Genomic DNA, 26019 nt, shown 5'->3' on the forward strand with positions numbered 1-26019 from the left:
CATTAGACAACTTGAGTAATGGGTTCTGCTGCCCTGAAACAATGCAGAGTCTGAGTCTGATTTTATTTATGTAATTGCCTACTGTAGTGCAAATGGCTCAGGTCCATCCTACTACCAAGACATGGTCAAACCAGCCCACCCCAGCCCATCCACTAAGCTCTGCTACTGACTTGAGGCACTTCAGCATATTTGATGAAGTCTGATGTACTTGCGTGATTCTTATAATTTTTGGGTTGTATCCACATGGATTATTACACTTATTGAAAGTCACTTGGGATAAAATAGTTAGCTAAATAAATGTAATGAATACTTCTGAATGTGTCTGAGAACTGTACTTCTACATGGAGTCTGCTGAAACTGATTCATTCTCCAGTGGACCAGAGGATCTGTACTAGCCTGACTGCCTCTGACTCACAGTGAGAGAGAGAGGGTGAGAGAGAGAGAGAGAGAGAGAGAGAGAGAGAGAGAGAGAGAGAGAATGGAAATGACCTCAAGTCTCCCCTCCATCCATCCCTCACCATTCATCCATCCATCCTTAATGGGATACTCTAACCTGGCTGTTTAACACACATTAACATCAGAGCTCCCCTCAGCTGGAAGCCTCGCTTTGGAAGCTTTTGGCTAGAATGGCTTGTTTGAAGAGGCATTATCATATATGTTTTGAATGGTATTTTGTTGATTTGAAACAGACGTAAAATGTCTGGTTGTGATATGAGTCCAGTAATATTCGTAAAAATGCACATGTTCATATATAGTCCATGGGTTTTACCTGACTGTTTTCTAATATGATATTCATGTCTTTAACAACACGAGTTATACAGGTGTAACTAATAAAATTAACCATGGCTATATTTTATTTAGGTGGACCAGTGACAGGTCTCTAATATGTGTTATTAATGCTGGCTTGATAGTCCTCAGAAGAAAAACAAGAGCCAACCCAAACCTATGTTTGAGTTACATGTTCGGATTGAATTGTGGGTTGAAGCATGTAATACGGACACAAGGGGACAACTGTTTGGTTACCTTTTAAAACCACAATAAACTTTGTTTTTGTTAACTATATGGAGTTGCATCAACAAGACTACATCTGTACATAAACATATTGCTTTATCGATGGATTTTTCACAAAACACATTAATACTAGAAGTTAAAATCCTGTTGTTTTAAGAAAAGTGATCTTGGCCATATTGCATTACAGCAAAGAGTGAAAAACCATTTAACATTCCCATATAAAACATGACGACCCAGTGCAAGCAATGAGGTAAGACGAGTTCCCATGTTTGTTTATCTATTAATGATGAATATACATTCACTGAGGGCAAAATTAAATGAAGTGCTGCTTGAGATTGAGTTCATTAATCTGTAACGAGAAACAGTGGGAGAGTAGTTATTGAGAACACAGCTCCCTGCTGTTAAGCTGTTCTGGTTGGCAGGCGTAATGATGTTAGTTTTACATTGTACATTAACTTGATAATATTCTGTCCCAGAGTCAATACTAAATATGCTTCCATCAGAGAAGATTTGGATGAAACAAATTCCGACTGATGTTAAAAGTGAGTGAAAGTGTGCAGTGATAGAGATACTACTCTGCTATGAGGCATACACTGGTGTCTACTCTGCTGAAGACATTCACAAACTTGTACTGTACAAGGCACATGATACTTCCAGAACTAATGACAGTCTTGCATGAAACTTTTTGAATCGTAACAGTAAATGGGTCCAGTTTCAGTCAAAACCTTGGATGACAGAAGATTCAAACATACACCTGCATGTGACCTGGAAGTATTGCCTTACTCCACGCAACCATTAAGGCTTCTTTCAAAGAGTTGCTTTTTCTGAGATATTATGTGAGTCTTGCCCCATGATACTTCAAAAAGGATTCACAGGATCATAATTGGGAACCTCATTGGGGTACCACAGTCAAAGTCAAGTCAAGAGAAAATGAATTTCATGCCCACAGAGACGCCAGACAAGAATTCTTCAAGCGTGACCGCGAAATCATCCCATTTTTTACAGCTTTTTAAGCATTGGTGGTTCAGTGGTAGAATTCTCGCCTGCCACGCGGGAGGCCCGGGTTCGATTCCCGGCCAATGCAACGACAGCTTTAACTTTGTCATACAACAGTAGAAAGTGTGCAGTTATTGCCTCGGCCTAGGTTCAATCAAACTAGAACATGACTGGAAACAAGATTAGCACTATGTCCAAAAGCAACCACAAGGGAGGCCACTAGACAGATTGCAATTTTAACCTGATGATAGTGCTAAATGAAAAGTAAGAGGATCACTAAAGTTTATTAAATTCAACCTCAGGGTAACATGAATGTGTGCCCCAATGTTCACTACAATCCAAGCAACTGTTTTCCAAACCCTTGCATAGGATCATAATTGAGAACCTCATTGGGGTACCACAGTCAAAGTTAAGTCAAGGGACCATGAATTTCATGCCCACAGAGACGCCAGACAAGAATTCTTCAAGCGTGACCGCGAAATCATCCCATTTTTTACAGTTTTTTAAGCATTGGTGGTTCAGTGGTAGAATTCTCGCCTGCCACGCGGGAGGTCCGGGTTCGATTCCCGGCCAATGCAACGACAGCTTTAACTTTGTCATACAACAGTAGAAAGTGTGCAGTTATTGCCTCGGCCTAGGTTCAATCAAACTAGAACATGACTTGAAACAAGATTAGCACTATGTCCAAAAGCAACCACAAGGGAGGCCACTAGACAGATTGCAATTTTAACCTGATGATAGTGCTAAATGAAAAGTAAGAGGATCACTAAAGTTTATTAAATTCAACCTCAGGGTAACATGAATGTGTGCGCCAATGTTCACTACAATCCAAGAAACTGTTTTCCAAACCCTTGCATAGGATCATAATTGAGAACCTCATTGGGGTACCACAGTCAAAGTCAAGTCAAGAGAAAATGAATTTCATGCCCACAGAGACGCCAGACACGAATTCTTCAAGCGTGACCGCGAAATCATCCCATTTTTTACAGCTTTTCAAGCATTGGTGGTTCAGTGGTAGAATTCTCGCCTGCCACGCGGGAGGCCCGGGTTCGATTCCCGGCCAATGCAACGACAGCTTTAACTTTGTCATACAACAGTAGAAAGTGTGCAGTTATTGCCTCGGCCTAGGTTCAATCAAACTAGAACATGACTGGAAACAAGATTAGCACTATGTCCAAAAGCAACCACAAGGGAGGCCACTAGACAGATTGCAATTTTAACCTGATGATAGTGCTAAATGAAAAGTAAGAGGATCACTAAAGTTTATTAAATTCAACCTCAGGGTAACATGAATGTGTGCCCCAATGTTCACTACAATCCAAGCAACTGTTTTCCAAACCCTTGCATAGGATCATAATTGAGAACCTCATTGGGGTACCACAGTCAAAGTTAAGTCAAGGGACCATGAATTTCATGCCCACAGAGACGCCAGACAAGAATTCTTCAAGCGTGACCGCGAAATCATCCCATTTTTTACAGTTTTTTAAGCATTGGTGGTTCAGTGGTAGAATTCTCGCCTGCCACGCGGGAGGCCCGGGTTCGATTCCCGGCCAATGCAACGACAGCTTTAACTTTGTCATACAACAGTAGAAAGTGTGCAGTTATTGCCTCGGCCTAGGTTCAATCAAACTAGAACATGACTTGAAACAAGATTAGCACTATGTCCAAAAGCAACCACAAGGGAGGCCACTAGACAGATTGCAATTTTAACCTGATGATAGTGCTAAATGAAAAGTAAGAGGATCACTAAAGTTTATTAAATTCAACCTCAGGGTAACATGAATGTGTGCGCCAATGTTCACTACAATCCAAGAAACTGTTTTCCAAACCCTTGCATAGGATCATAATTGAGAACCTCATTGGGGTACCACAGTCAAAGTTAAGTCAAGAGAAAATGAATTTCATGCCCACAGAGACGCCAGACACGAATTCTTCAAGCGTGACCGCGAAATCATCCCATTTTTTACAGCTTTTTAAGCATTGGTGGTTCAGTGGTAGAATTCTCGCCTGCCACGCGGGAGGCCCGGGTTCGATTCCCGGCCAATGCAACGACAGCTTTAACTTTGTCATACAACAGTAGAAAGTGTGCAGTTATTGCCTCGGCCTAGGTTCAATCAAACTAGAACATGACTGGAAACAAGATTAGCACTATGTCCAAAAGCAACCACAAGGGAGGCCACTAGACAGATTGCAATTTTAACCTGATGATAGTGCTAAATGAAAAGTAAGAGGATCACTAAAGTTTATTAAATTCAACCTCAGGGTAACATGAATGTGTGCCCCAATGTTCAGTACAATCCAAGAAACTGTTTTCCAAACCCTTGCATAGGATCATAATTGAGAACCTCATTGGGGTACCACAGTCAAAGTCAAGTCAAGAGAAAATGAATTTCATGCCCACAGAGACGCCAGACACGAATTCTTCAAGCGTGACCGCGAAATCATCCCATTTTTTACAGCTTTTTAAGCATTGGTGGTTCAGTGGTAGAATTCTCGCCTGCCACGCGGGAGGCCTGGGTTCGATTCCCGGCCAATGCAACGACAGCTTTAACTTTGTCATACAACAGTAGAAAGTGTGCAGTTATTGCCTCGGCCTAGGTTCAATCAAACTAGAACATGACTGGAAACAAGATTAGCACTATGTCCAAAAGCAACCACAAGGGAGGCCACTAGACAGATTGCAATTTTAACCTGATGATAGTGCTAAATGAAAAGTAAGAGGATCACTAAAGTTTATTAAATTCAACCTCAGGGTAACATGAATGTGTGCCCCAATGTTCACTACAATCCAAGCAACTGTTTTCCAAACCCTTGCATAGGATCATAATTGAGAACCTCATTGGGGTACCACAGTCAAAGTTAAGTCAAGGGACCATGAATTTCATGCCCACAGAGACGCCAGACAAGAATTCTTCAAGCGTGACCGCGAAATCATCCCATTTTTTACAGTTTTTTAAGCATTGGTGGTTCAGTGGTAGAATTCTCGCCTGCCACGCGGGAGGCCCGGGTTCGATTCCCGGCCAATGCAACGACAGCTTTAACTTTGTCATACAACAGTAGAAAGTGTGCAGTTATTGCCTCGGCCTAGGTTCAATCAAACTAGAACATGACTGGAAACAAGATTAGCACTATGTCCAAAAGCAACCACAAGGGAGGCCACTAGACAGATTGCAATTTTAACCTGATGATAGTGCTAAATGAAAAGTAAGAGGATCACTAAAGTTTATTAAATTCAACCTCAGGGTAACATGAATGTGTGCGCCAATGTTCACTACAATCCAAGCAACTGTTTTCCAAACCCTTGCATAGGATCATAATTGAGAACCTCATTGGGGTACCACAGTCAAAGTTAAGTCAAAGGACCATGAATTTCATGCCCACAGAGATGCCAGACAAGAATTCTTCAAGCGTGACCGCGAAATCATCCCATTTTTTACAGTTTTGTAAGCATTGGTGGTTCAGTGGTAGAATTCTCGCCTGCCACGCGGGAGGCCCGGGTTCGATTCCCGGCCAATGCAACGACAGCTTTAACTTTGTCATACAACAGTAGAAAGTGTGCAGTTATTGCCTCGGCCTAGGTTCAATCAAACTAGAACATGACTTGAAACAAGATTAGCACTATGTCCAAAAGCAACCACAAGGGAGGCCACTAGACAGATTGCAATTTTAACCTGATGATAGTGCTAAATGAAAAGTAAGAGGATCACTAAAGTTTATTAAATTCAACCTCAGGGTAACATGAATGTGTGCGCCAATGTTCACTACAATCCAAGAAACTGTTTTCCAAACCCTTGCATAGGATCATAATTGAGAACCTCATTGGGGTACCACAGTCAAAGTTAAGTCAAGGGACCATGAATTTCATGCCCACAGAGACGCCAGACAAGAATTCTTCAAGCGTGACCGCGAAATCATCCCATTTTTTACAGTTTTTTAAGCATTGGTGGTTCAGTGGTAGAATTCTCGCCTGCCACGCGGGAGGCCCGGGTTCGATTCCCGGCCAATGCAACGACAGCTTTAACTTTGTCATACAACAGTAGAAAGTGTGCAGTTATTGCCTCGGCCTAGGTTCAATCAAACTAGAACATGACTGGAAACAAGATTAGCACTATGTCCAAAAGCAACCACAAGGGAGGCCACTAGACAGATTGCAATTTTAACCTGATGATAGTGCTAAATGAAAAGTAAGAGGATCACTAAAGTTTATTAAATTCAACCTCAGGGTAACATGAATGTGTGCCCCAATGTTCAGTACAATCCAAGCAACTGTTTTCCAAACCCTTGCATAGGATCATAATTGAGAACCTCATTGGGGTACCACAGTCAAAGTTAAGTCAAGGGACCATGAATTTCATGCCCACAGAGACGCCAGACAATAATTCTTCAAGCGTGACCGTGAAATCATCCCATTTTTTACAGCTTTTTAAGCATTGGTGGTTCAGTGGTAGAATTCTCGCCTGCCACGCGGGAGGCCCGGGTTCGATTCCCGGCCAATGCAACGACAGTTTTAACTTTGTCATACAACAGTAGAAAGTGTGCAGTTATTGCCTCGGCCTAGGTTCAATCAAACTAGAACATGACTGGAAACAAGATTAGCACTATGTCCAAAAGCAACCACAAGGGAGGCCACTAGACAGATTGCAATTTTAACCTGATGATAGTGCTAAATGAAAAGTAAGAGGATCACTAAAGTTTATTAAATTCAACCTCAGGGTAACATGAATGTGTGCCCCAATGTTCACTACAATCCAAGCAACTGTTTTCCAAACCCTTGCATAGGATCATAATTGAGAACCTCATTGGGGTACCACAGTCAAAGTTAAGTCAAGGGACCATGAATTTCATGCCCACAGAGACGCCAGACAAGAATTCTTCAAGCGTGACCGCGAAATCATCCCATTTTTTACAGCTTTTTAAGCATTGGTGGTTCAGTGGTAGAATTCTCGCCTGCCACGCGGGAGGCCCGGGTTCGATTCCCGGCCAATGCAACGACAGCTTTAACTTTGTCATACAACAGTAGAAAGTGTGCAGTTATTGCCTCGGCCTAGGTTCAATCAAACTAGAACATGACTGGAAACAAGATTAGCACTATGTCCAAAAGCAACCACAAGGGAGGCCACTAGACAGATTGCAATTTTAACCTGATGATAGTGCTAAATGAAAAGTAAGAGGATCACTAAAGTTTATTAAATTCAACCTCAGGGTAACATGAATGTGTGCCCCAATGTTCACTACAATCCAAGCAACTGTTTTCCAAACCCTTGCATAGGATCATAATTGAGAACCTCATTGGGGTACCACAGTCAAAGTTAAGTCAAGGGACCATGAATTTCATGCCCACAGAGACGCCAGACAAGAATTCTTCAAGCGTGACCGCGAAATCATCCCATTTTTTACAGTTTTTTAAGTATTGGTGGTTCAGTGGTAGAATTCTCGCCTGCCACGCGGGAGGCCCGGGTTCGATTCCCGGCCAATGCAACGACAGCTTTAACTTTGTCATACAACAGTAGAAAGTGTGCAGTTATTGCCTCGGCCTAGGTTCAATCAAACTAGAACATGACTGGAAACAAGATTAGCACTATGTCCAAAAGCAACCACAAGGGAGGCCACTAGACAGATTGCAATTTTAACCTGATGATAGTGCTAAATGAAAAGTAAGAGGATCACTAAAGTTTATTAAATTCAACCTCAGGGTAACATGAATGTGTGCGCCAATGTTCACTACAATCCAAGCAACTGTTTTCCAAACCCTTGCATAGGATCATAATTGAGAACCTCATTGGGGTACCACAGTCAAAGTTAAGTCAAAGGACCATGAATTTCATGCCCACAGAGATGCCAGACAAGAATTCTTCAAGCGTGACCGCGAAATCATCCCATTTTTTACAGTTTTGTAAGCATTGGTGGTTCAGTGGTAGAATTCTCGCCTGCCACGCGGGAGGCCCGGGTTCGATTCCCGGCCAATGCAACGACAGCTTTAACTTTGTCATACAACAGTAGAAAGTGTGCAGTTATTGCCTCGGCCTAGGTTCAATCAAACTAGAACATGACTTGAAACAAGATTAGCACTATGTCCAAAAGCAACCACAAGGGAGGCCACTAGACAGATTGCAATTTTAACCTGATGATAGTGCTAAATGAAAAGTAAGAGGATCACTAAAGTTTATTAAATTCAACCTCAGGGTAACATGAATGTGTGCGCCAATGTTCACTACAATCCAAGCAACTGTTTTCCAAACCCTTGCATAGGATCATAATTGAGAACCTCATTGGGGTACCACAGTCAAAGTTAAGTCAAGGGACCATGAATTTCATGCCCACAGAAACGCCAGACAAGAATTCTTCAAGCGTGACCGCGAAATCATCCCATTTTTTACAGTTTTTTAAGCATTGGTGGTTCAGTGGTAGAATTCTCGCCTGCCACGCGGGAGGCCCGGGTTCGATTCCCGGCCAATGCAACGACAGCTTTAACTTTGTCATACAACAGTAGAAAGTGTGCAGTTATTGCCTCGGCCTAGGTTCAATCAAACTAGAACATGACTGGAAACAAGATTAGCACTATGTCCAAAAGCAACCACAAGGGAGGCCACTAGACAGATTGCAATTTTAACCTGATGATAGTGCTAAATGAAAAGTAAGAGGATCACTAAAGTTTATTAAATTCAACCTCAGGGTAACATGAATGTGTGCGCCAATGTTCACTACAATCCAAGCAACTGTTTTCCAAACCCTTGCATAGGATCATAATTGAGAACCTCATTGGGGTACCACAGTCAAAGTTAAGTCAAGGGACCATGAATTTCATGCCCACAGAGACGCCAGACAAGAATTCTTCAAGCGTGACCGCGAAATCATCCCATTTTTTACAGTTTTTTAAGCATTGGTGGTTCAGTGGTAGAATTCTCGCCTGCCACGCGGGAGGCCCGGGTTCGATTCCCGGCCAATGCAACGACAGCTTTAACTTTGTCATACAACAGTAGAAAGTGTGCAGTTATTGCCTCGGCCTAGGTTCAATCAAACTAGAACATGACTGGAAACAAGATTAGCACTATGTCCAAAAGCAACCACAAGGGAGGCCACTAGACAGATTGCAATTTTAACCTGATGATAGTGCTAAATGAAAAGTAAGAGGATCACTAAAGTTTATTAAATTCAACCTCAGGGTAACATGAATGTGTGCCCCAATGTTCACTACAATCCAAGCAACTGTTTTCCAAACCCTTGCATAGGATCATAATTGAGAACCTCATTGGGGTACCACAGTCAAAGTTAAGTCAAGGGACCATGAATTTCATGCCCACAGAGACGCCAGACAAGAATTCTTCAAGCGTGACCGCGAAATCATCCCATTTTTTACAGTTTTTTAAGTATTGGTGGTTCAGTGGTAGAATTCTCGCCTGCCACGCGGGAGGCCCGGGTTCGATTCCCGGCCAATGCAACGACAGCTTTAACTTTGTCATACAACAGTAGAAAGTGTGCAGTTATTGCCTCGGCCTAGGTTCAATCAAACTAGAACATGACTGGAAACAAGATTAGCACTATGTCCAAAAGCAACCACAAGGGAGGCCACTAGACAGATTGCAATTTTAACCTGATGATAGTGCTAAATGAAAAGTAAGAGGATCACTAAAGTTTATTAAATTCAACCTCAGGGTAACATGAATGTGTGCGCCAATGTTCACTACAATCCAAGCAACTGTTTTCCAAACCCTTGCATAGGATCATAATTGAGAACCTCATTGGGGTACCACAGTCAAAGTTAAGTCAAAGGACCATGAATTTCATGCCCACAGAGATGCCAGACAAGAATTCTTCAAGCGTGACCGCGAAATCATCCCATTTTTTACAGTTTTGTAAGCATTGGTGGTTCAGTGGTAGAATTCTCGCCTGCCACGCGGGAGGCCCGGGTTCGATTCCCGGCCAATGCAACGACAGCTTTAACTTTGTCATACAACAGTAGAAAGTGTGCAGTTATTGCCTCGGCCTAGGTTCAATCAAACTAGAACATGACTTGAAACAAGATTAGCACTATGTCCAAAAGCAACCACAAGGGAGGCCACTAGACAGATTGCAATTTTAACCTGATGATAGTGCTAAATGAAAAGTAAGAGGATCACTAAAGTTTATTAAATTCAACCTCAGGGTAACATGAATGTGTGCGCCAATGTTCACTACAATCCAAGCAACTGTTTTCCAAACCCTTGCATAGGATCATAATTGAGAACCTCATTGGGGTACCACAGTCAAAGTTAAGTCAAGGGACCATGAATTTCATGCCCACAGAAACGCCAGACAAGAATTCTTCAAGCGTGACCGCGAAATCATCCCATTTTTTACAGTTTTTTAAGCATTGGTGGTTCAGTGGTAGAATTCTCGCCTGCCACGCGGGAGGCCCGGGTTCGATTCCCGGCCAATGCAACGACAGCTTTAACTTTGTCATACAACAGTAGAAAGTGTGCAGTTATTGCCTCGGCCTAGGTTCAATCAAACTAGAACATGACTGGAAACAAGATTAGCACTATGTCCAAAAGCAACCACAAGGGAGGCCACTAGACAGATTGCAATTTTAACCTGATGATAGTGCTAAATGAAAAGTAAGAGGATCACTAAAGTTTATTAAATTCAACCTCAGGGTAACATGAATGTGTGCGCCAATGTTCACTACAATCCAAGCAACTGTTTTCCAAACCCTTGCATAGGATCATAATTGAGAACCTCATTGGGGTACCACAGTCAAAGTTAAGTCAAGGGACCATGAATTTCATGAAAGTGTGCAGTTATTGCCTCGGCCTAGGTTCAATCAAACTAGAACATGACTGGAAACAAGATTAGCACTATGTCCAAAAGCAACCACAAGGGAGGCCACTAGACAGATTGCAATTTTAACCTGATGATAGTGCTAAATGAAAAGTAAGAGGATCACTAAAGTTTATTAAATTCAACCTCAGGGTAACATGAATGTGTGCCCCAATGTTCACTACAATCCAAGCAACTGTTTTCCAAACCCTTGCATAGGATCATAATTGAGAACCTCATTGGGGTACCACAGTCAAAGTTAAGTCAAGGGACCATGAATTTCATGCCCACAGAGACACCAGACAAGAATTCTTCAAGCGTGACCGCGAAATCATCCCATTTTTTACAGTTTTTTAAGCATTGGTGGTTCAGTGGTAGAATTCTCGCCTGCCACGCGGGAGGCCCGGGTTCGATTCCCGGCCAATGCAACGACAGCTTTAACTTTGTCATACAACAGTAGAAAGTGTGCAGTTATTGCCTCGGCCTAGGTTCAATCAAACTAGAACATGACTGGAAACAAGATTAGCACTATGTCCAAAAGCAACCACAAGGGAGGCCACTAGACAGATTGCAATTTTAACCTGATGATAGTGCTAAATGAAAAGTAAGAGGATCACTAAAGTTTATTAAATTCAACCTCAGGGTAACATGAATGTGTGCCCCAATGTTCACTACAATCCAAGCAACTGTTTTCCAAACCCTTGCATAGGATCATAATTGAGAACCTCATTGGGGTACCACAGTCAAAGTTAAGTCAAGGGACCATGAATTTCATGCCCACAGAGACGCCAGACAAGAATTCTTCAAGCGTGACCGCGAAATCATCCCATTTTTTACAGTTTTTTAAGCATTGGTGGTTCAGTGGTAGAATTCTCGCCTGCCACGCGGGAGGCCCGGGTTCGATTCCCGGCCAATGCAACGACAGCATTAACTTTGTCATACAACAGTAGAAAGTGTGCAGTTATTGCCTCGGCCTAGGTTCAATCAAACTAGAACATGACTGGAAACAAGATTAGCACTATGTCCAAAAGCAACCACAAGGGAGGCCACTAGACAGATTGCAATTTTAACCTGATGATAGTGCTAAATGAAAAGTAAGAGGATCACTAAAGTTTATTAAATTCAACCTCAGGGTAACATGAATGTGTGCGCCAATGTTCACTACAATCCAAGCAACTGTTTTCCAAACCCTTGCATAGGATCATAATTGAGAACCTCATTGGGGTACCACAGTCAAAGTTAAGTCAAAGGACCATGAATTTCATGCCCACAGAGATGCCAGACAAGAATTCTTCAAGCGTGACCGCGAAATCATCCCATTTTTTACAGTTTTGTAAGCATTGGTGGTTCAGTGGTAGAATTCTCGCCTGCCACGCGGGAGGCCCGGGTTCGATTCCCGGCCAATGCAACGACAGCTTTTACTTTGTCATACAACAGTAGAAAGTGTGCAGTTATTGCCTCGGCCTAGGTTCAATCAAACTAGAACATGACTTGAAACAAGATTAGCACTATGTCCAAAAGCAACCACAAGGGAGGCCACTAGACAGATTGCAATTTTAACCTGATGATAGTGCTAAATGAAAAGTAAGAGGATCACTAAAGTTTATTAAATTCAACCTCAGGGTAACATGAATGTGTGCGCCAATGTTCACTACAATCCAAGAAACTGTTTTCCAAACCCTTGCATAGGATCATAATTGAGAACCTCATTGGGGTACCACAGTCAAAGTTAAGTCAAGGGACCATGAATTTCATGCCCACAGAGACGCCAGACAAGAATTCTTCAAGCGTGACCGCGAAATCATCCCATTTTTTACAGTTTTTTAAGCATTGGTGGTTCAGTGGTAGAATTCTCGCCTGCCACGCGGGAGGCCCGGGTTCGATTCCCGGCCAATGCAACGACAGCTTTAACTTTGTCATACAACAGTAGAAAGTGTGCAGTTATTGCCTCGGCCTAGGTTCAATCAAACTAGAACATGACTGGAAACAAGATTAGCACTATGTCCAAAAGCAACCACAAGGGAGGCCACTAGACAGATTGCAATTTTAACCTGATGATAGTGCTAAATGAAAAGTAAGAGGATCACTAAAGTTTATTAAATTCAACCTCAGGGTAACATGAATGTGTGCCCCAATGTTCAGTACAATCCAAGCAACTGTTTTCCAAACCCTTGCATAGGATCATAATTGAGAACCTCATTGGGGTACCACAGTCAAAGTTAAGTCAAGGGACCATGAATTTCATGCCCACAGAGACGCCAGACAATAATTCTTCAAGCGTGACCGTGAAATCATCCCATTTTTTACAGTTTTTTAAGCATTGGTGGTTCAGTGGTAGAATTCTCGCCTGCCACGCGGGAGGCCCGGGTTCGATTCCCGGCCAATGCAACGACAGCTTTAACTTTGTCATACAACAGTAGAAAGTGTGCAGTTATTGCCTCGGCCTAGGTTCAATCAAACTAGAACATGACTGGAAACAAGATTAGCACTATGTCCAAAAGCAACCACAAGGGAGGCCACTAGACAGATTGCAATTTTAACCTGATGATAGTGCTAAATGAAAAGTAAGAGGATCACTAAAGTTTATTAAATTCAACCTCAGGGTAACATGAATGTGTGCCCCAATGTTCAGTACAATCCAAGCAACTGTTTTCCAAACCCTTGCATAGGATCATAATTGAGAACCTCATTGGGGTACCACAGTCAAAGTTAAGTCAAGGGACCATGAATTTCATGCCCACAGAAACGCCAGACAAGAATTCTTCAAGCGTGACCGCGAAATCATCCCATTTTTTACAGTTTTTTAAGCATTGGTGGTTCAGTGGTAGAATTCTCGCCTGCCACGCGGGAGGCCCGGGTTCGATTCCCGGCCAATGCAACGACAGCTTTAACTTTGTCATACAACAGTAGAAAGTGTGCAGTTATTGCCTCGGCCTAGGTTCAATCAAACTAGAACATGACTGGAAACAAGATTAGCACTATGTCCAAAAGCAACCACAAGGGAGGCCACTAGACAGATTGCAATTTTAACCTGATGATAGTGCTAAATGAAAAGTAAGAGGATCACTAAAGTTTATTAAATTCAACCTCAGGGTAACATGAATGTGTGCCCCAATGTTCACTACAATCCAAGCAACTGTTTTCCAAACCCTTGCATAGGATCATAATTGAGAACCTCATTGGGGTACCACAGTCAAAGTTAAGTCAAGGGACCATGAATTTCATGCCCACAGAGACGCCAGACAAGAATTCTTCAAGCGTGACCGCGAAATCATCCCATTTTTTACAGTTTTTTAAGCATTGGTGGTTCAGTGGTAGAATTCTCGCCTGCCACGCGGGAGGCCCGGGTTCGATTCCCGGCCAATGCAACGACAGCTTTAACTTTGTCATACAACAGTAGAAAGTGTGCAGTTATTGCCTCGGCCTAGGTTCAATCAAACTAGAACATGACTGGAAACAAGATTAGCACTATGTCCAAAAGCAACCACAAGGGAGGCCACTAGACAGATTGCAATTTTAACCTGATGATAGTGCTAAATGAAAAGTAAGAGGATCACTAAAGTTTATTAAATTCAACCTCAGGGTAACATGAATGTGTGCCCCAATGTTCACTACAATCCAAGCAACTGTTTTCCAAACCCTTGCATAGGATCATAATTGAGAACCTCATTGGGGTACCACAGTCAAAGTTAAGTCAAGGGACCATGAATTTCATGCCCACAGAGACACCAGACAAGAATTCTTCAAGCGTGACCGCGAAATCATCCCATTTTTTACAGTTTTTTAAGCATTGGTGGTTCAGTGGTAGAATTCTCGCCTGCCACGCGGGAGGCCCGGGTTCGATTCCCGGCCAATGCAACGACAGCTTTAACTTTGTCATACAACAGTAGAAAGTGTGCAGTTATTGCCTCGGCCTAGGTTCAATCAAACTAGAACATGACTGGAAACAAGATTAGCACTATGTCCAAAAGCAACCACAAGGGAGGCCACTAGACAGATTGCAATTTTAACCTGATGATAGTGCTAAATGAAAAGTAAGAGGATCACTAAAGTTTATTAAATTCAACCTCAGGGTAACATGAATGTGTGCCCCAATGTTCACTACAATCCAAGCAACTGTTTTCCAAACCCTTGCATAGGATCATAATTGAGAACCTCATTGGGGTACCACAGTCAAAGTTAAGTCAAGGGACCATGAATTTCATGCCCACAGAGACGCCAGACAAGAATTCTTCAAGCGTGACCGCGAAATCATCCCATTTTTTACAGTTTTTTAAGCATTGGTGGTTCAGTGGTAGAATTCTCGCCTGCCACGCGGGAGGCCCGGGTTCGATTCCCGGCCAATGCAACGACAGCTTTAACTTTGTCATACAACAGTAGAAAGTGTGCAGTTATTGCCTCGGCCTAGGTTCAATCAAACTAGAACATGACTGGAAACAAGATTAGCACTATGTCCAAAAGCAACCACAAGGGAGGCCACTAGACAGATTGCAATTTTAACCTGATGATAGTGCTAAATGAAAAGTAAGAGGATCACTAAAGTTTATTAAATTCAACCTCAGGGTAACATGAATGTGTGCCCCAATGTTCACTACAATCCAAGCAACTGTTTTCCAAACCCTTGCATAGGATCATAATTGAGAACCTCATTGGGGTACCACAGTCAAAGTTAAGTCAAGGGACCATGAATTTCATGCCCACAGAGACGCCAGACAAGAATTCTTCAAGCGTGACCGTGAAATCATCCCATTTTTTACGGTTTTTTAAGCATTGGTGGTTCAGTGGTAGAATTCTCGCCTGCCACGCGGGAGGCCCGGGTTCGATTCCCGGCCAATGCAACGACAGCTTTAACTTTGTCATACAACAGTAGAAAGTGTGCAGTTATTGCCTCGGCCTAGGTTCAATCAAACTAGAACATGACTGGAAACAAGATTAGCACTATGTCCAAAAGCAACCACAAGGGAGGCCACTAGACAGATTGCAATTTTAACCTGATGATAGTGCTAAATGAAAAGTAAGAGGATCACTAAAGTTTATTAAATTCAACCTCAGGGTAACATGAATGTGTGCGCCAATGTTCACTACAATCCAAGCAACTGTTTTCCAAACCCTTGCATAGGATCATAATTGAGAACCTCATTGGGGTACCACAGTCAAAGTTAAGTCAAGGGACCATGAATTTCATGCCCACAGAGACGCCAGACAATAATTCTTCAAGCGTGACCGAGAAATCATCCCATTTTTTTACAGTTTTTTAAGCATTGGTGGTTCAGTGGTAGAATTCTCGCCTGCCAAGCGGGAGGCCAGGGTTCGATTCCCGGCCAATGCAACGACAGCTTTAACTTTGTCATACAACAGTAGAAAGTGTGCAGTTATTGCCTCGGCCTAGGTTCAATCAAACTAGAACATGACTGGAAACAAGATTAGCACTATGTCCAAAAGCAACCACAAGGGAGGCCACTAGACAGATTGCAATTTTAACCTGATGATAGTGCTAAATGAAAAGTAAGAGGATCACTAAAGTTTATTAAATTCAACCTCAGGGTAACATGAATGTGTGCGCCAATGTTCACTACAATCCAAGCAACTGTTTTCCAAACCCTTGCATAGGATCATAATTGAGAACCTCATTGGGGTACCACAGTCAAAGTTAAGTCAAGGGACCATGAATTTCATGCCCACAGAGACGCCAGACAAGAATTCTTCAAGCGTGACCGCGAAATCATCCCATTTTTTACAGTTTTTTAAGCATTGGTGGTTCAGTGGTAGAATTCTCGCCTGCCACGCGGGAGGCCCGGGTTCGATTCCCGGCCAATGCAACGACAGCTTTAACTTTGTCATACAACAGTAGAAAGTGTGCAGTTATTGCCTCGGCCTAGGTTCAATCAAACTAGAACATGACTGGAAACAAGATTAGCACTATGTCCAAAAGCAACCACAAGGGAGGCCACTAGACAGATTGCAATTTTAACCTGATGATAGTGCTAAATGAAAAGTAAGAGGATCACTAAAGTTTATTAAATTCAACCTCAGGGTAACATGAATGTGTGCCCCAATGTTCACTACAATCCAAGCAACTGTTTTCCAAACCCTTGCATAGGATCATAATTGAGAACCTCATTGGGGTACCACAGTCAAAGTTAAGTCAAGGGACCATGAATTTCATGCCCACAGAGACGCCAGACAAGAATTCTTCAAGCGTGACCGCGAAATCATCCCATTTTTTACAGTTTTTTAAGTATTGGTGGTTCAGTGGTAGAATTCTCGCCTGCCACGCGGGAGGCCCGGGTTCGATTCCCGGCCAATGCAACGACAGCTTTAACTTTGTCATACAACAGTAGAAAGTGTGCAGTTATTGCCTCGGCCTAGGTTCAATCAAACTAGAACATGACTGGAAACAAGATTAGCACTATGTCCAAAAGCAACCACAAGGGAGGCCACTAGACAGATTGCAATTTTAACCTGATGATAGTGCTAAATGAAAAGTAAGAGGATCACTAAAGTTTATTAAATTCAACCTCAGGGTAACATGAATGTGTGCGCCAATGTTCACTACAATCCAAGCAACTGTTTTCCAAACCCTTGCATAGGATCATAATTGAGAACCTCATTGGGGTACCACAGTCAAAGTTAAGTCAAAGGACCATGAATTTCATGCCCACAGAGATGCCAGACAAGAATTCTTCAAGCGTGACCGCGAAATCATCCCATTTTTTACAGTTTTGTAAGCATTGGTGGTTCAGTGGTAGAATTCTCGCCTGCCACGCGGGAGGCCCGGGTTCGATTCCCGGCCAATGCAACGACAGCTTTAACTTTGTCATACAACAGTAGAAAGTGTGCAGTTATTGCCTCGGCCTAGGTTCAATCAAACTAGAACATGACTTGAAACAAGATTAGCACTATGTCCAAAAGCAACCACAAGGGAGGCCACTAGACAGATTGCAATTTTAACCTGATGATAGTGCTAAATGAAAAGTAAGAGGATCACTAAAGTTTATTAAATTCAACCTCAGGGTAACATGAATGTGTGCGCCAATGTTCACTACAATCCAAGCAACTGTTTTCCAAACCCTTGCATAGGATCATAATTGAGAACCTCATTGGGGTACCACAGTCAAAGTTAAGTCAAGGGACCATGAATTTCATGCCCACAGAAACGCCAGACAAGAATTCTTCAAGCGTGACCGCGAAATCATCCCATTTTTTACAGTTTTTTAAGCATTGGTGGTTCAGTGGTAGAATTCTCGCCTGCCACGCGGGAGGCCCGGGTTCGATTCCCGGCCAATGCAACGACAGCTTTAACTTTGTCATACAACAGTAGAAAGTGTGCAGTTATTGCCTCGGCCTAGGTTCAATCAAACTAGAACATGACTGGAAACAAGATTAGCACTATGTCCAAAAGCAACCACAAGGGAGGCCACTAGACAGATTGCAATTTTAACCTGATGATAGTGCTAAATGAAAAGTAAGAGGATCACTAAAGTTTATTAAATTCAACCTCAGGGTAACATGAATGTGTGCGCCAATGTTCACTACAATCCAAGCAACTGTTTTCCAAACCCTTGCATAGGATCATAATTGAGAACCTCATTGGGGTACCACAGTCAAAGTTAAGTCAAGGGACCATGAATTTCATGCCCACAGAGACGCCAGACAAGAATTCTTCAAGCGTGACCGCGAAATCATCCCATTTTTTACAGTTTTTTAAGCATTGGTGGTTCAGTGGTAGAATTCTCGCCTGCCACGCGGGAGGCCCGGGTTCGATTCCCGGCCAATGCAACGACAGCTTTAACTTTGTCATACAACAGTAGAAAGTGTGCAGTTATTGCCTCGGCCTAGGTTCAATCAAACTAGAACATGACTGGAAACAAGATTAGCACTATGTCCAAAAGCAACCACAAGGGAGGCCACTAGACAGATTGCAATTTTAACCTGATGATAGTGCTAAATGAAAAGTAAGAGGATCACTAAAGTTTATTAAATTCAACCTCAGGGTAACATGAATGTGTGCCCCAATGTTCACTACAATCCAAGCAACTGTTTTCCAAACCCTTGCATAGGATCATAATTGAGAACCTCATTGGGGTACCACAGTCAAAGTTAAGTCAAGGGACCATGAATTTCATGCCCACAGAGACGCCAGACAAGAATTCTTCAAGCGTGACCGCGAAATCATCCCATTTTTTACAGTTTTTTAAGTATTGGTGGTTCAGTGGTAGAATTCTCGCCTGCCACGCGGGAGGCCCGGGTTCGATTCCCGGCCAATGCAACGACAGCTTTAACTTTGTCATACAACAGTAGAAAGTGTGCAGTTATTGCCTCGGCCTAGGTTCAATCAAACTAGAACATGACTGGAAACAAGATTAGCACTATGTCCAAAAGCAACCACAAGGGAGGCCACTAGACAGATTGCAATTTTAACCTGATGATAGTGCTAAATGAAAAGTAAGAGGATCACTAAAGTTTATTAAATTCAACCTCAGGGTAACATGAATGTGTGCGCCAATGTTCACTACAATCCAAGCAACTGTTTTCCAAACCCTTGCATAGGATCATAATTGAGAACCTCATTGGGGTACCACAGTCAAAGTTAAGTCAAAGGACCATGAATTTCATGCCCACAGAGATGCCAGACAAGAATTCTTCAAGCGTGACCGCGAAATCATCCCATTTTTTACAGTTTTGTAAGCATTGGTGGTTCAGTGGTAGAATTCTCGCCTGCCACGCGGGAGGCCCGGGTTCGATTCCCGGCCAATGCAACGACAGCTTTAACTTTGTCATACAACAGTAGAAAGTGTGCAGTTATTGCCTCGGCCTAGGTTCAATCAAACTAGAACATGACTTGAAACAAGATTAGCACTATGTCCAAAAGCAACCACAAGGGAGGCCACTAGACAGATTGCAATTTTAACCTGATGATAGTGCTAAATGAAAAGTAAGAGGATCACTAAAGTTTATTAAATTCAACCTCAGGGTAACATGAATGTGTGCGCCAATGTTCACTACAATCCAAGCAACTGTTTTCCAAACCCTTGCATAGGATCATAATTGAGAACCTCATTGGGGTACCACAGTCAAAGTTAAGTCAAGGGACCATGAATTTCATGCCCACAGAAACGCCAGACAAGAATTCTTCAAGCGTGACCGCGAAATCATCCCATTTTTTACAGTTTTTTAAGCATTGGTGGTTCAGTGGTAGAATTCTCGCCTGCCACGCGGGAGGCCCGGGTTCGATTCCCGGCCAATGCAATGACAGCTTTAACTTTGTCATACAACAGTAGAAAGTGTGCAGTTATTGCCTCGGCCTAGGTTCAATCAAACTAGAACATGACTGGAAACAAGATTAGCACTATGTCCAAAAGCAACCACAAGGGAGGCCACTAGACAGATTGCAATTTTAACCTGATGATAGTGCTAAATGAAAAGTAAGAGGATCACTAAAGTTTATTAAATTCAACCTCAGGGTAACATGAATGTGTGCGCCAATGTTCACTACAATCCAAGCAACTGTTTTCCAAACCCTTGCATAGGATCATAATTGAGAACCTCATTGGGGTACCACAGTCAAAGTTAAGTCAAGGGACCATGAATTTCATGAAAGTGTGCAGTTATTGCCTCGGCCTAGGTTCAATCAAACTAGAACATGACTGGAAACAAGATTAGCACTATGTCCAAAAGCAACCACAAGGGAGGCCACTAGACAGATTGCAATTTTAACCTGATGATAGTGCTAAATGAAAAGTAAGAGGATCACTAAAGTTTATTAAATTCAACCTCAGGGTAACATGAATGTGTGCCCCAATGTTCACTACAATCCAAGCAACTGTTTTCCAAACCCTTGCATAGGATCATAATTGAGAACCTCATTGGGGTACCACAGTCAAAGTTAAGTCAAGGGACCATGAATTTCATGCCCACAGAGACACCAGACAAGAATTCTTCAAGCGTGACCGCGAAATCATCCCATTTTTTACAGTTTTTTAAGCATTGGTGGTTCAGTGGTAGAATTCTCGCCTGCCACGCGGGAGGCCCGGGTTCGATTCCCGGCCAATGCAACGACAGCTTTAACTTTGTCATACAACAGTAGAAAGTGTGCAGTTATTGCCTCGGCCTAGGTTCAATCAAACTAGAACATGACTGGAAACAAGATTAGCACTATGTCCAAAAGCAACCACAAGGGAGGCCACTAGACAGATTGCAATTTTAACCTGATGATAGTGCTAAATGAAAAGTAAGAGGATCACTAAAGTTTATTAAATTCAACCTCAGGGTAACATGAATGTGTGCCCCAATGTTCACTACAATCCAAGCAACTGTTTTCCAAACCCTTGCATAGGATCATAATTGAGAACCTCATTGGGGTACCACAGTCAAAGTTAAGTCAAGGGACCATGAATTTCATGCCCACAGAGACGCCAGACAAGAATTCTTCAAGCGTGACCGCGAAATCATCCCATTTTTTACAGTTTTTTAAGCATTGGTGGTTCAGTGGTAGAATTCTCGCCTGCCACGCGGGAGGCCCGGGTTCGATTCCCGGCCAATGCAACGACAGCATTAACTTTGTCATACAACAGTAGAAAGTGTGCAGTTATTGCCTCGGCCTAGGTTCAATCAAACTAGAACATGACTGGAAACAAGATTAGCACTATGTCCAAAAGCAACCACAAGGGAGGCCACTAGACAGATTGCAATTTTAACCTGATGATAGTGCTAAATGAAAAGTAAGAGGATCACTAAAGTTTATTAAATTCAACCTCAGGGTAACATGAATGTGTGCGCCAATGTTCACTACAATCCAAGCAACTGTTTTCCAAACCCTTGCATAGGATCATAATTGAGAACCTCATTGGGGTACCACAGTCAAAGTTAAGTCAAAGGACCATGAATTTCATGCCCACAGAGATGCCAGACAAGAATTCTTCAAGCGTGACCGCGAAATCATCCCATTTTTTACAGTTTTGTAAGCATTGGTGGTTCAGTGGTAGAATTCTCGCCTGCCACGCGGGAGGCCCGGGTTCGATTCCCGGCCAATGCAACGACAGCTTTTACTTTGTCATACAACAGTAGAAAGTGTGCAGTTATTGCCTCGGCCTAGGTTCAATCAAACTAGAACATGACTTGAAACAAGATTAGCACTATGTCCAAAAGCAACCACAAGGGAGGCCACTAGACAGATTGCAATTTTAACCTGATGATAGTGCTAAATGAAAAGTAAGAGGATCACTAAAGTTTATTAAATTCAACCTCAGGGTAACATGAATGTGTGCGCCAATGTTCACTACAATCCAAGAAACTGTTTTCCAAACCCTTGCATAGGATCATAATTGAGAACCTCATTGGGGTACCACAGTCAAAGTTAAGTCAAGGGACCATGAATTTCATGCCCACAGAGACGCCAGACAAGAATTCTTCAAGCGTGACCGCGAAATCATCCCATTTTTTACAGTTTTTTAAGCATTGGTGGTTCAGTGGTAGAATTCTCGCCTGCCACGCGGGAGGCCCGGGTTCGATTCCCGGCCAATGCAACGACAGCTTTAACTTTGTCATACAACAGTAGAAAGTGTGCAGTTATTGCCTCGGCCTAGGTTCAATCAAACTAGAACATGACTGGAAACAAGATTAGCACTATGTCCAAAAGCAACCACAAGGGAGGCCACTAGACAGATTGCAATTTTAACCTGATGATAGTGCTAAATGAAAAGTAAGAGGATCACTAAAGTTTATTAAATTCAACCTCAGGGTAACATGAATGTGTGCCCCAATGTTCAGTACAATCCAAGCAACTGTTTTCCAAACCCTTGCATAGGATCATAATTGAGAACCTCATTGGGGTACCACAGTCAAAGTTAAGTCAAGGGACCATGAATTTCATGCCCACAGAGACGCCAGACAATAATTCTTCAAGCGTGACCGTGAAATCATCCCATTTTTTACAGTTTTTTAAGCATTGGTGGTTCAGTGGTAGAATTCTCGCCTGCCACGCGGGAGGCCCGGGTTCGATTCCCGGCCAATGCAACGACAGCTTTAACTTTGTCATACAACAGTAGAAAGTGTGCAGTTATTGCCTCGGCCTAGGTTCAATCAAACTAGAACATGACTGGAAACAAGATTAGCACTATGTCCAAAAGCAACCACAAGGGAGGCCACTAGACAGATTGCAATTTTAACCTGATGATAGTGCTAAATGAAAAGTAAGAGGATCACTAAAGTTTATTAAATTCAACCTCAGGGTAACATGAATGTGTGCCCCAATGTTCAGTACAATCCAAGCAACTGTTTTCCAAACCCTTGCATAGGATCATAATTGAGAACCTCATTGGGGTACCACAGTCAAAGTTAAGTCAAGGGACCATGAATTTCATGCCCACAGAAACGCCAGACAAGAATTCTTCAAGCGTGACCGCGAAATCATCCCATTTTTTACAGTTTTTTAAGCATTGGTGGTTCAGTGGTAGAATTCTCGCCTGCCACGCGGGAGGCCCGGGTTCGATTCCCGGCCAATGCAACGACAGCTTTAACTTTGTCATACAACAGTAGAAAGTGTGCAGTTATTGCCTCGGCCTAGGTTCAATCAAACTAGAACATGACTGGAAACAAGATTAGCACTATGTCCAAAAGCAACCACAAGGGAGGCCACTAGACAGATTGCAATTTTAACCTGATGATAGTGCTAAATGAAAAGTAAGAGGATCACTAAAGTTTATTAAATTCAACCTCAGGGTAACATGAATGTGTGCCCCAATGTTCACTACAATCCAAGCAACTGTTTTCCAAACCCTTGCATAGGATCATAATTGAGAACCTCATTGGGGTACCACAGTCAAAGTTAAGTCAAGGGACCATGAATTTCATGCCCACAGAGACGCCAGACAAGAATTCTTCAAGCGTGACCGCGAAATCATCCCATTTTTTACAGTTTTTTAAGCATTGGTGGTTCAGTGGTAGAATTCTCGCCTGCCACGCGGGAGGCCCGGGTTCGATTCCCGGCCAATGCAACGACAGCTTTAACTTTGTCATACAACAGTAGAAAGTGTGCAGTTATTGCCTCGGCCTAGGTTCAATCAAACTAGAACATGACTGGAAACAAGATTAGCACTATGTCCAAAAGCAACCACAAGGGAGGCCACTAGACAGATTGCAATTTTAACCTGATGATAGTGCTAAATGAAAAGTAAGAGGATCACTAAAGTTTATTAAATTCAACCTCAGGGTAACATGAATGTGTGCCCCAATGTTCACTACAATCCAAGCAACTGTTTTCCAAACCCTTGCATAGGATCATAATTGAGAACCTCATTGGGGTACCACAGTCAAAGTTAAGTCAAGGGACCATGAATTTCATGCCCACAGAGACACCAGACAAGAATTCTTCAAGCGTGACCGCGAAATCATCCCATTTTTTACAGTTTTTTAAGCATTGGTGGTTCAGTGGTAGAATTCTCGCCTGCCACGCGGGAGGCCCGGGTTCGATTCCCGGCCAATGCAACGACAGCTTTAACTTTGTCATACAACAGTAGAAAGTGTGCAGTTATTGCCTCGGCCTAGGTTCAATCAAACTAGAACATGACTGGAAACAAGATTAGCACTATGTCCAAAAGCAACCACAAGGGAGGCCACTAGACAGATTGCAATTTTAACCTGATGATAGTGCTAAATGAAAAGTAAGAGGATCACTAAAGTTTATTAAATTCAACCTCAGGGTAACATGAATGTGTGCCCCAATGTTCACTACAATCCAAGCAACTGTTTTCCAAACCCTTGCATAGGATCATAATTGAGAACCTCATTGGGGTACCACAGTCAAAGTTAAGTCAAGGGACCATGAATTTCATGCCCACAGAGACGCCAGACAAGAATTCTTCAAGCGTGACCGCGAAATCATCCCATTTTTTACAGTTTTTTAAGCATTGGTGGTTCAGTGGTAGAATTCTCGCCTGCCACGCGGGAGGCCCGGGTTCGATTCCCGGCCAATGCAACGACAGCTTTAACTTTGTCATACAACAGTAGAAAGTGTGCAGTTATTGCCTCGGCCTAGGTTCAATCAAACTAGAACATGACTGGAAACAAGATTAGCACTATGTCCAAAAGCAACCACAAGGGAGGCCACTAGACAGATTGCAATTTTAACCTGATGATAGTGCTAAATGAAAAGTAAGAGGATCACTAAAGTTTATTAAATTCAACCTCAGGGTAACATGAATGTGTGCCCCAATGTTCACTACAATCCAAGCAACTGTTTTCCAAACCCTTGCATAGGATCATAATTGAGAACCTCATTGGGGTACCACAGTCAAAGTTAAGTCAAGGGACCATGAATTTCATGCCCACAGAGACGCCAGACAAGAATTCTTCAAGCGTGACCGTGAAATCATCCCATTTTTTACGGTTTTTTAAGCATTGGTGGTTCAGTGGTAGAATTCTCGCCTGCCACGCGGGAGGCCCGGGTTCGATTCCCGGCCAATGCAACGACAGCTTTAACTTTGTCATACAACAGTAGAAAGTGTGCAGTTATTGCCTCGGCCTAGGTTCAATCAAACTAGAACATGACTTGAAACAAGATTAGCACTATGTCCAAAAGCAACCACAAGGGAGGCCACTAGACAGATTGCAATTTTAACCTGATGATAGTGCTAAATGAAAAGTAAGAGGATCACTAAAGTTTATTAAATTCAACCTCAGGGTAACATGAATGTGTGCGCCAATGTTCACTACAATCCAAGCAACTGTTTTCCAAACCCTTGCATAGGATCATAATTGAGAACCTCATTGGGGTACCACAGTCAAAGTTAAGTCAAGGGACCATGAATTTCATGCCCACAGAGACGCCAGACAATAATTCTTCAAGCGTGACCGCGAAATCATCCCATTTTTTTACAGTTTTTTAAGCATTGGTGGTTCAGTGGTAGAATTCTCGCCTGCCACGCGGGAGGCCCGGGTTCGATTCCCGGCCAATGCAACGACAGCTTTAACTTTGTCATACAACAGTAGAAAGTGTGCAGTTATTGCCTCGGCCTAGGTTCAATCAAACTAGAACATGACTGGAAACAAGATTAGCACTATGTCCAAAAGCAACCACAAGGGAGGCCACTAGACAGATTGCAATTTTAACCTGATGATAGTGCTAAATGAAAAGTAAGAGGATCACTAAAGTTTATTAAATTCAACCTCAGGGTAACATGAATGTGTGCGCCAATGTTCACTACAATCCAAGCAACT

At 42.7% G+C, this 26019-nt stretch overlaps 48 non-coding genes across 48 annotated transcripts; all 48 read left to right on the top strand.

The window, feature by feature from the left end:
* Positions 1 to 2024: 2024 nt before the first annotated feature.
* On the top strand, positions 2025 to 2095 carry trnag-gcc (transfer RNA glycine (anticodon GCC)). Its single transcript has one exon. It is a non-coding gene; the product is annotated as a tRNA-Gly (tRNA).
* A 419-nt stretch (positions 2096 to 2514) lies between these two features.
* On the top strand, positions 2515 to 2585 carry trnag-gcc (transfer RNA glycine (anticodon GCC)). Its single transcript has one exon. It is a non-coding gene; the product is annotated as a tRNA-Gly (tRNA).
* A 419-nt stretch (positions 2586 to 3004) lies between these two features.
* Positions 3005 to 3075, top strand: trnag-gcc (transfer RNA glycine (anticodon GCC)). The gene has a single exon. It is a non-coding gene; the product is annotated as a tRNA-Gly (tRNA).
* A 419-nt stretch (positions 3076 to 3494) lies between these two features.
* On the top strand, positions 3495 to 3565 carry trnag-gcc (transfer RNA glycine (anticodon GCC)). Its single transcript has one exon. It is a non-coding gene; the product is annotated as a tRNA-Gly (tRNA).
* Positions 3566 to 3984: 419 nt separating this feature from the next.
* On the top strand, positions 3985 to 4055 carry trnag-gcc (transfer RNA glycine (anticodon GCC)). Its single transcript has one exon. It is a non-coding gene; the product is annotated as a tRNA-Gly (tRNA).
* Positions 4056 to 4474: 419 nt separating this feature from the next.
* Positions 4475 to 4545, top strand: trnag-gcc (transfer RNA glycine (anticodon GCC)). Its single transcript has one exon. It is a non-coding gene; the product is annotated as a tRNA-Gly (tRNA).
* A 419-nt stretch (positions 4546 to 4964) lies between these two features.
* Positions 4965 to 5035, top strand: trnag-gcc (transfer RNA glycine (anticodon GCC)). The gene has a single exon. It is a non-coding gene; the product is annotated as a tRNA-Gly (tRNA).
* A 419-nt stretch (positions 5036 to 5454) lies between these two features.
* On the top strand, positions 5455 to 5525 carry trnag-gcc (transfer RNA glycine (anticodon GCC)). The gene has a single exon. It is a non-coding gene; the product is annotated as a tRNA-Gly (tRNA).
* A 419-nt stretch (positions 5526 to 5944) lies between these two features.
* On the top strand, positions 5945 to 6015 carry trnag-gcc (transfer RNA glycine (anticodon GCC)). The gene has a single exon. It is a non-coding gene; the product is annotated as a tRNA-Gly (tRNA).
* A 419-nt stretch (positions 6016 to 6434) lies between these two features.
* trnag-gcc (transfer RNA glycine (anticodon GCC)) lies at positions 6435 to 6505 on the top strand. Its single transcript has one exon. It is a non-coding gene; the product is annotated as a tRNA-Gly (tRNA).
* A 419-nt stretch (positions 6506 to 6924) lies between these two features.
* trnag-gcc (transfer RNA glycine (anticodon GCC)) lies at positions 6925 to 6995 on the top strand. Its single transcript has one exon. It is a non-coding gene; the product is annotated as a tRNA-Gly (tRNA).
* A 419-nt stretch (positions 6996 to 7414) lies between these two features.
* On the top strand, positions 7415 to 7485 carry trnag-gcc (transfer RNA glycine (anticodon GCC)). Its single transcript has one exon. It is a non-coding gene; the product is annotated as a tRNA-Gly (tRNA).
* A 419-nt stretch (positions 7486 to 7904) lies between these two features.
* trnag-gcc (transfer RNA glycine (anticodon GCC)) lies at positions 7905 to 7975 on the top strand. Its single transcript has one exon. It is a non-coding gene; the product is annotated as a tRNA-Gly (tRNA).
* Positions 7976 to 8394: 419 nt separating this feature from the next.
* Positions 8395 to 8465, top strand: trnag-gcc (transfer RNA glycine (anticodon GCC)). The gene has a single exon. It is a non-coding gene; the product is annotated as a tRNA-Gly (tRNA).
* A 419-nt stretch (positions 8466 to 8884) lies between these two features.
* On the top strand, positions 8885 to 8955 carry trnag-gcc (transfer RNA glycine (anticodon GCC)). Its single transcript has one exon. It is a non-coding gene; the product is annotated as a tRNA-Gly (tRNA).
* Positions 8956 to 9374: 419 nt separating this feature from the next.
* Positions 9375 to 9445, top strand: trnag-gcc (transfer RNA glycine (anticodon GCC)). Its single transcript has one exon. It is a non-coding gene; the product is annotated as a tRNA-Gly (tRNA).
* A 419-nt stretch (positions 9446 to 9864) lies between these two features.
* On the top strand, positions 9865 to 9935 carry trnag-gcc (transfer RNA glycine (anticodon GCC)). Its single transcript has one exon. It is a non-coding gene; the product is annotated as a tRNA-Gly (tRNA).
* A 419-nt stretch (positions 9936 to 10354) lies between these two features.
* trnag-gcc (transfer RNA glycine (anticodon GCC)) lies at positions 10355 to 10425 on the top strand. The gene has a single exon. It is a non-coding gene; the product is annotated as a tRNA-Gly (tRNA).
* Positions 10426 to 11160: 735 nt separating this feature from the next.
* Positions 11161 to 11231, top strand: trnag-gcc (transfer RNA glycine (anticodon GCC)). The gene has a single exon. It is a non-coding gene; the product is annotated as a tRNA-Gly (tRNA).
* A 419-nt stretch (positions 11232 to 11650) lies between these two features.
* On the top strand, positions 11651 to 11721 carry trnag-gcc (transfer RNA glycine (anticodon GCC)). The gene has a single exon. It is a non-coding gene; the product is annotated as a tRNA-Gly (tRNA).
* A 419-nt stretch (positions 11722 to 12140) lies between these two features.
* On the top strand, positions 12141 to 12211 carry trnag-gcc (transfer RNA glycine (anticodon GCC)). Its single transcript has one exon. It is a non-coding gene; the product is annotated as a tRNA-Gly (tRNA).
* Positions 12212 to 12630: 419 nt separating this feature from the next.
* On the top strand, positions 12631 to 12701 carry trnag-gcc (transfer RNA glycine (anticodon GCC)). The gene has a single exon. It is a non-coding gene; the product is annotated as a tRNA-Gly (tRNA).
* A 419-nt stretch (positions 12702 to 13120) lies between these two features.
* On the top strand, positions 13121 to 13191 carry trnag-gcc (transfer RNA glycine (anticodon GCC)). The gene has a single exon. It is a non-coding gene; the product is annotated as a tRNA-Gly (tRNA).
* Positions 13192 to 13610: 419 nt separating this feature from the next.
* trnag-gcc (transfer RNA glycine (anticodon GCC)) lies at positions 13611 to 13681 on the top strand. The gene has a single exon. It is a non-coding gene; the product is annotated as a tRNA-Gly (tRNA).
* A 419-nt stretch (positions 13682 to 14100) lies between these two features.
* On the top strand, positions 14101 to 14171 carry trnag-gcc (transfer RNA glycine (anticodon GCC)). Its single transcript has one exon. It is a non-coding gene; the product is annotated as a tRNA-Gly (tRNA).
* Positions 14172 to 14590: 419 nt separating this feature from the next.
* Positions 14591 to 14661, top strand: trnag-gcc (transfer RNA glycine (anticodon GCC)). The gene has a single exon. It is a non-coding gene; the product is annotated as a tRNA-Gly (tRNA).
* A 419-nt stretch (positions 14662 to 15080) lies between these two features.
* trnag-gcc (transfer RNA glycine (anticodon GCC)) lies at positions 15081 to 15151 on the top strand. Its single transcript has one exon. It is a non-coding gene; the product is annotated as a tRNA-Gly (tRNA).
* A 419-nt stretch (positions 15152 to 15570) lies between these two features.
* Positions 15571 to 15641, top strand: trnag-gcc (transfer RNA glycine (anticodon GCC)). The gene has a single exon. It is a non-coding gene; the product is annotated as a tRNA-Gly (tRNA).
* Positions 15642 to 16061: 420 nt separating this feature from the next.
* On the top strand, positions 16062 to 16132 carry trnag-gcc (transfer RNA glycine (anticodon GCC)). The gene has a single exon. It is a non-coding gene; the product is annotated as a tRNA-Gly (tRNA).
* A 419-nt stretch (positions 16133 to 16551) lies between these two features.
* On the top strand, positions 16552 to 16622 carry trnag-gcc (transfer RNA glycine (anticodon GCC)). Its single transcript has one exon. It is a non-coding gene; the product is annotated as a tRNA-Gly (tRNA).
* A 419-nt stretch (positions 16623 to 17041) lies between these two features.
* trnag-gcc (transfer RNA glycine (anticodon GCC)) lies at positions 17042 to 17112 on the top strand. Its single transcript has one exon. It is a non-coding gene; the product is annotated as a tRNA-Gly (tRNA).
* A 419-nt stretch (positions 17113 to 17531) lies between these two features.
* trnag-gcc (transfer RNA glycine (anticodon GCC)) lies at positions 17532 to 17602 on the top strand. Its single transcript has one exon. It is a non-coding gene; the product is annotated as a tRNA-Gly (tRNA).
* A 419-nt stretch (positions 17603 to 18021) lies between these two features.
* trnag-gcc (transfer RNA glycine (anticodon GCC)) lies at positions 18022 to 18092 on the top strand. The gene has a single exon. It is a non-coding gene; the product is annotated as a tRNA-Gly (tRNA).
* Positions 18093 to 18511: 419 nt separating this feature from the next.
* Positions 18512 to 18582, top strand: trnag-gcc (transfer RNA glycine (anticodon GCC)). The gene has a single exon. It is a non-coding gene; the product is annotated as a tRNA-Gly (tRNA).
* A 419-nt stretch (positions 18583 to 19001) lies between these two features.
* Positions 19002 to 19072, top strand: trnag-gcc (transfer RNA glycine (anticodon GCC)). Its single transcript has one exon. It is a non-coding gene; the product is annotated as a tRNA-Gly (tRNA).
* A 419-nt stretch (positions 19073 to 19491) lies between these two features.
* Positions 19492 to 19562, top strand: trnag-gcc (transfer RNA glycine (anticodon GCC)). Its single transcript has one exon. It is a non-coding gene; the product is annotated as a tRNA-Gly (tRNA).
* Positions 19563 to 19981: 419 nt separating this feature from the next.
* On the top strand, positions 19982 to 20052 carry trnag-gcc (transfer RNA glycine (anticodon GCC)). The gene has a single exon. It is a non-coding gene; the product is annotated as a tRNA-Gly (tRNA).
* A 735-nt stretch (positions 20053 to 20787) lies between these two features.
* Positions 20788 to 20858, top strand: trnag-gcc (transfer RNA glycine (anticodon GCC)). Its single transcript has one exon. It is a non-coding gene; the product is annotated as a tRNA-Gly (tRNA).
* A 419-nt stretch (positions 20859 to 21277) lies between these two features.
* Positions 21278 to 21348, top strand: trnag-gcc (transfer RNA glycine (anticodon GCC)). Its single transcript has one exon. It is a non-coding gene; the product is annotated as a tRNA-Gly (tRNA).
* A 419-nt stretch (positions 21349 to 21767) lies between these two features.
* trnag-gcc (transfer RNA glycine (anticodon GCC)) lies at positions 21768 to 21838 on the top strand. The gene has a single exon. It is a non-coding gene; the product is annotated as a tRNA-Gly (tRNA).
* A 419-nt stretch (positions 21839 to 22257) lies between these two features.
* trnag-gcc (transfer RNA glycine (anticodon GCC)) lies at positions 22258 to 22328 on the top strand. The gene has a single exon. It is a non-coding gene; the product is annotated as a tRNA-Gly (tRNA).
* A 419-nt stretch (positions 22329 to 22747) lies between these two features.
* Positions 22748 to 22818, top strand: trnag-gcc (transfer RNA glycine (anticodon GCC)). The gene has a single exon. It is a non-coding gene; the product is annotated as a tRNA-Gly (tRNA).
* Positions 22819 to 23237: 419 nt separating this feature from the next.
* Positions 23238 to 23308, top strand: trnag-gcc (transfer RNA glycine (anticodon GCC)). Its single transcript has one exon. It is a non-coding gene; the product is annotated as a tRNA-Gly (tRNA).
* Positions 23309 to 23727: 419 nt separating this feature from the next.
* trnag-gcc (transfer RNA glycine (anticodon GCC)) lies at positions 23728 to 23798 on the top strand. Its single transcript has one exon. It is a non-coding gene; the product is annotated as a tRNA-Gly (tRNA).
* Positions 23799 to 24217: 419 nt separating this feature from the next.
* trnag-gcc (transfer RNA glycine (anticodon GCC)) lies at positions 24218 to 24288 on the top strand. Its single transcript has one exon. It is a non-coding gene; the product is annotated as a tRNA-Gly (tRNA).
* Positions 24289 to 24707: 419 nt separating this feature from the next.
* On the top strand, positions 24708 to 24778 carry trnag-gcc (transfer RNA glycine (anticodon GCC)). The gene has a single exon. It is a non-coding gene; the product is annotated as a tRNA-Gly (tRNA).
* A 419-nt stretch (positions 24779 to 25197) lies between these two features.
* trnag-gcc (transfer RNA glycine (anticodon GCC)) lies at positions 25198 to 25268 on the top strand. Its single transcript has one exon. It is a non-coding gene; the product is annotated as a tRNA-Gly (tRNA).
* A 420-nt stretch (positions 25269 to 25688) lies between these two features.
* Positions 25689 to 25759, top strand: trnag-gcc (transfer RNA glycine (anticodon GCC)). The gene has a single exon. It is a non-coding gene; the product is annotated as a tRNA-Gly (tRNA).
* The last annotated feature ends 260 nt before the right edge of the window (positions 25760 to 26019 follow it).

This window comes from Pagrus major, chromosome 6 (genome assembly GCF_040436345.1).
Source record: "Pagrus major chromosome 6, Pma_NU_1.0".
Lineage (NCBI taxonomy): Eukaryota > Metazoa > Chordata > Actinopteri > Spariformes > Sparidae > Pagrus > Pagrus major.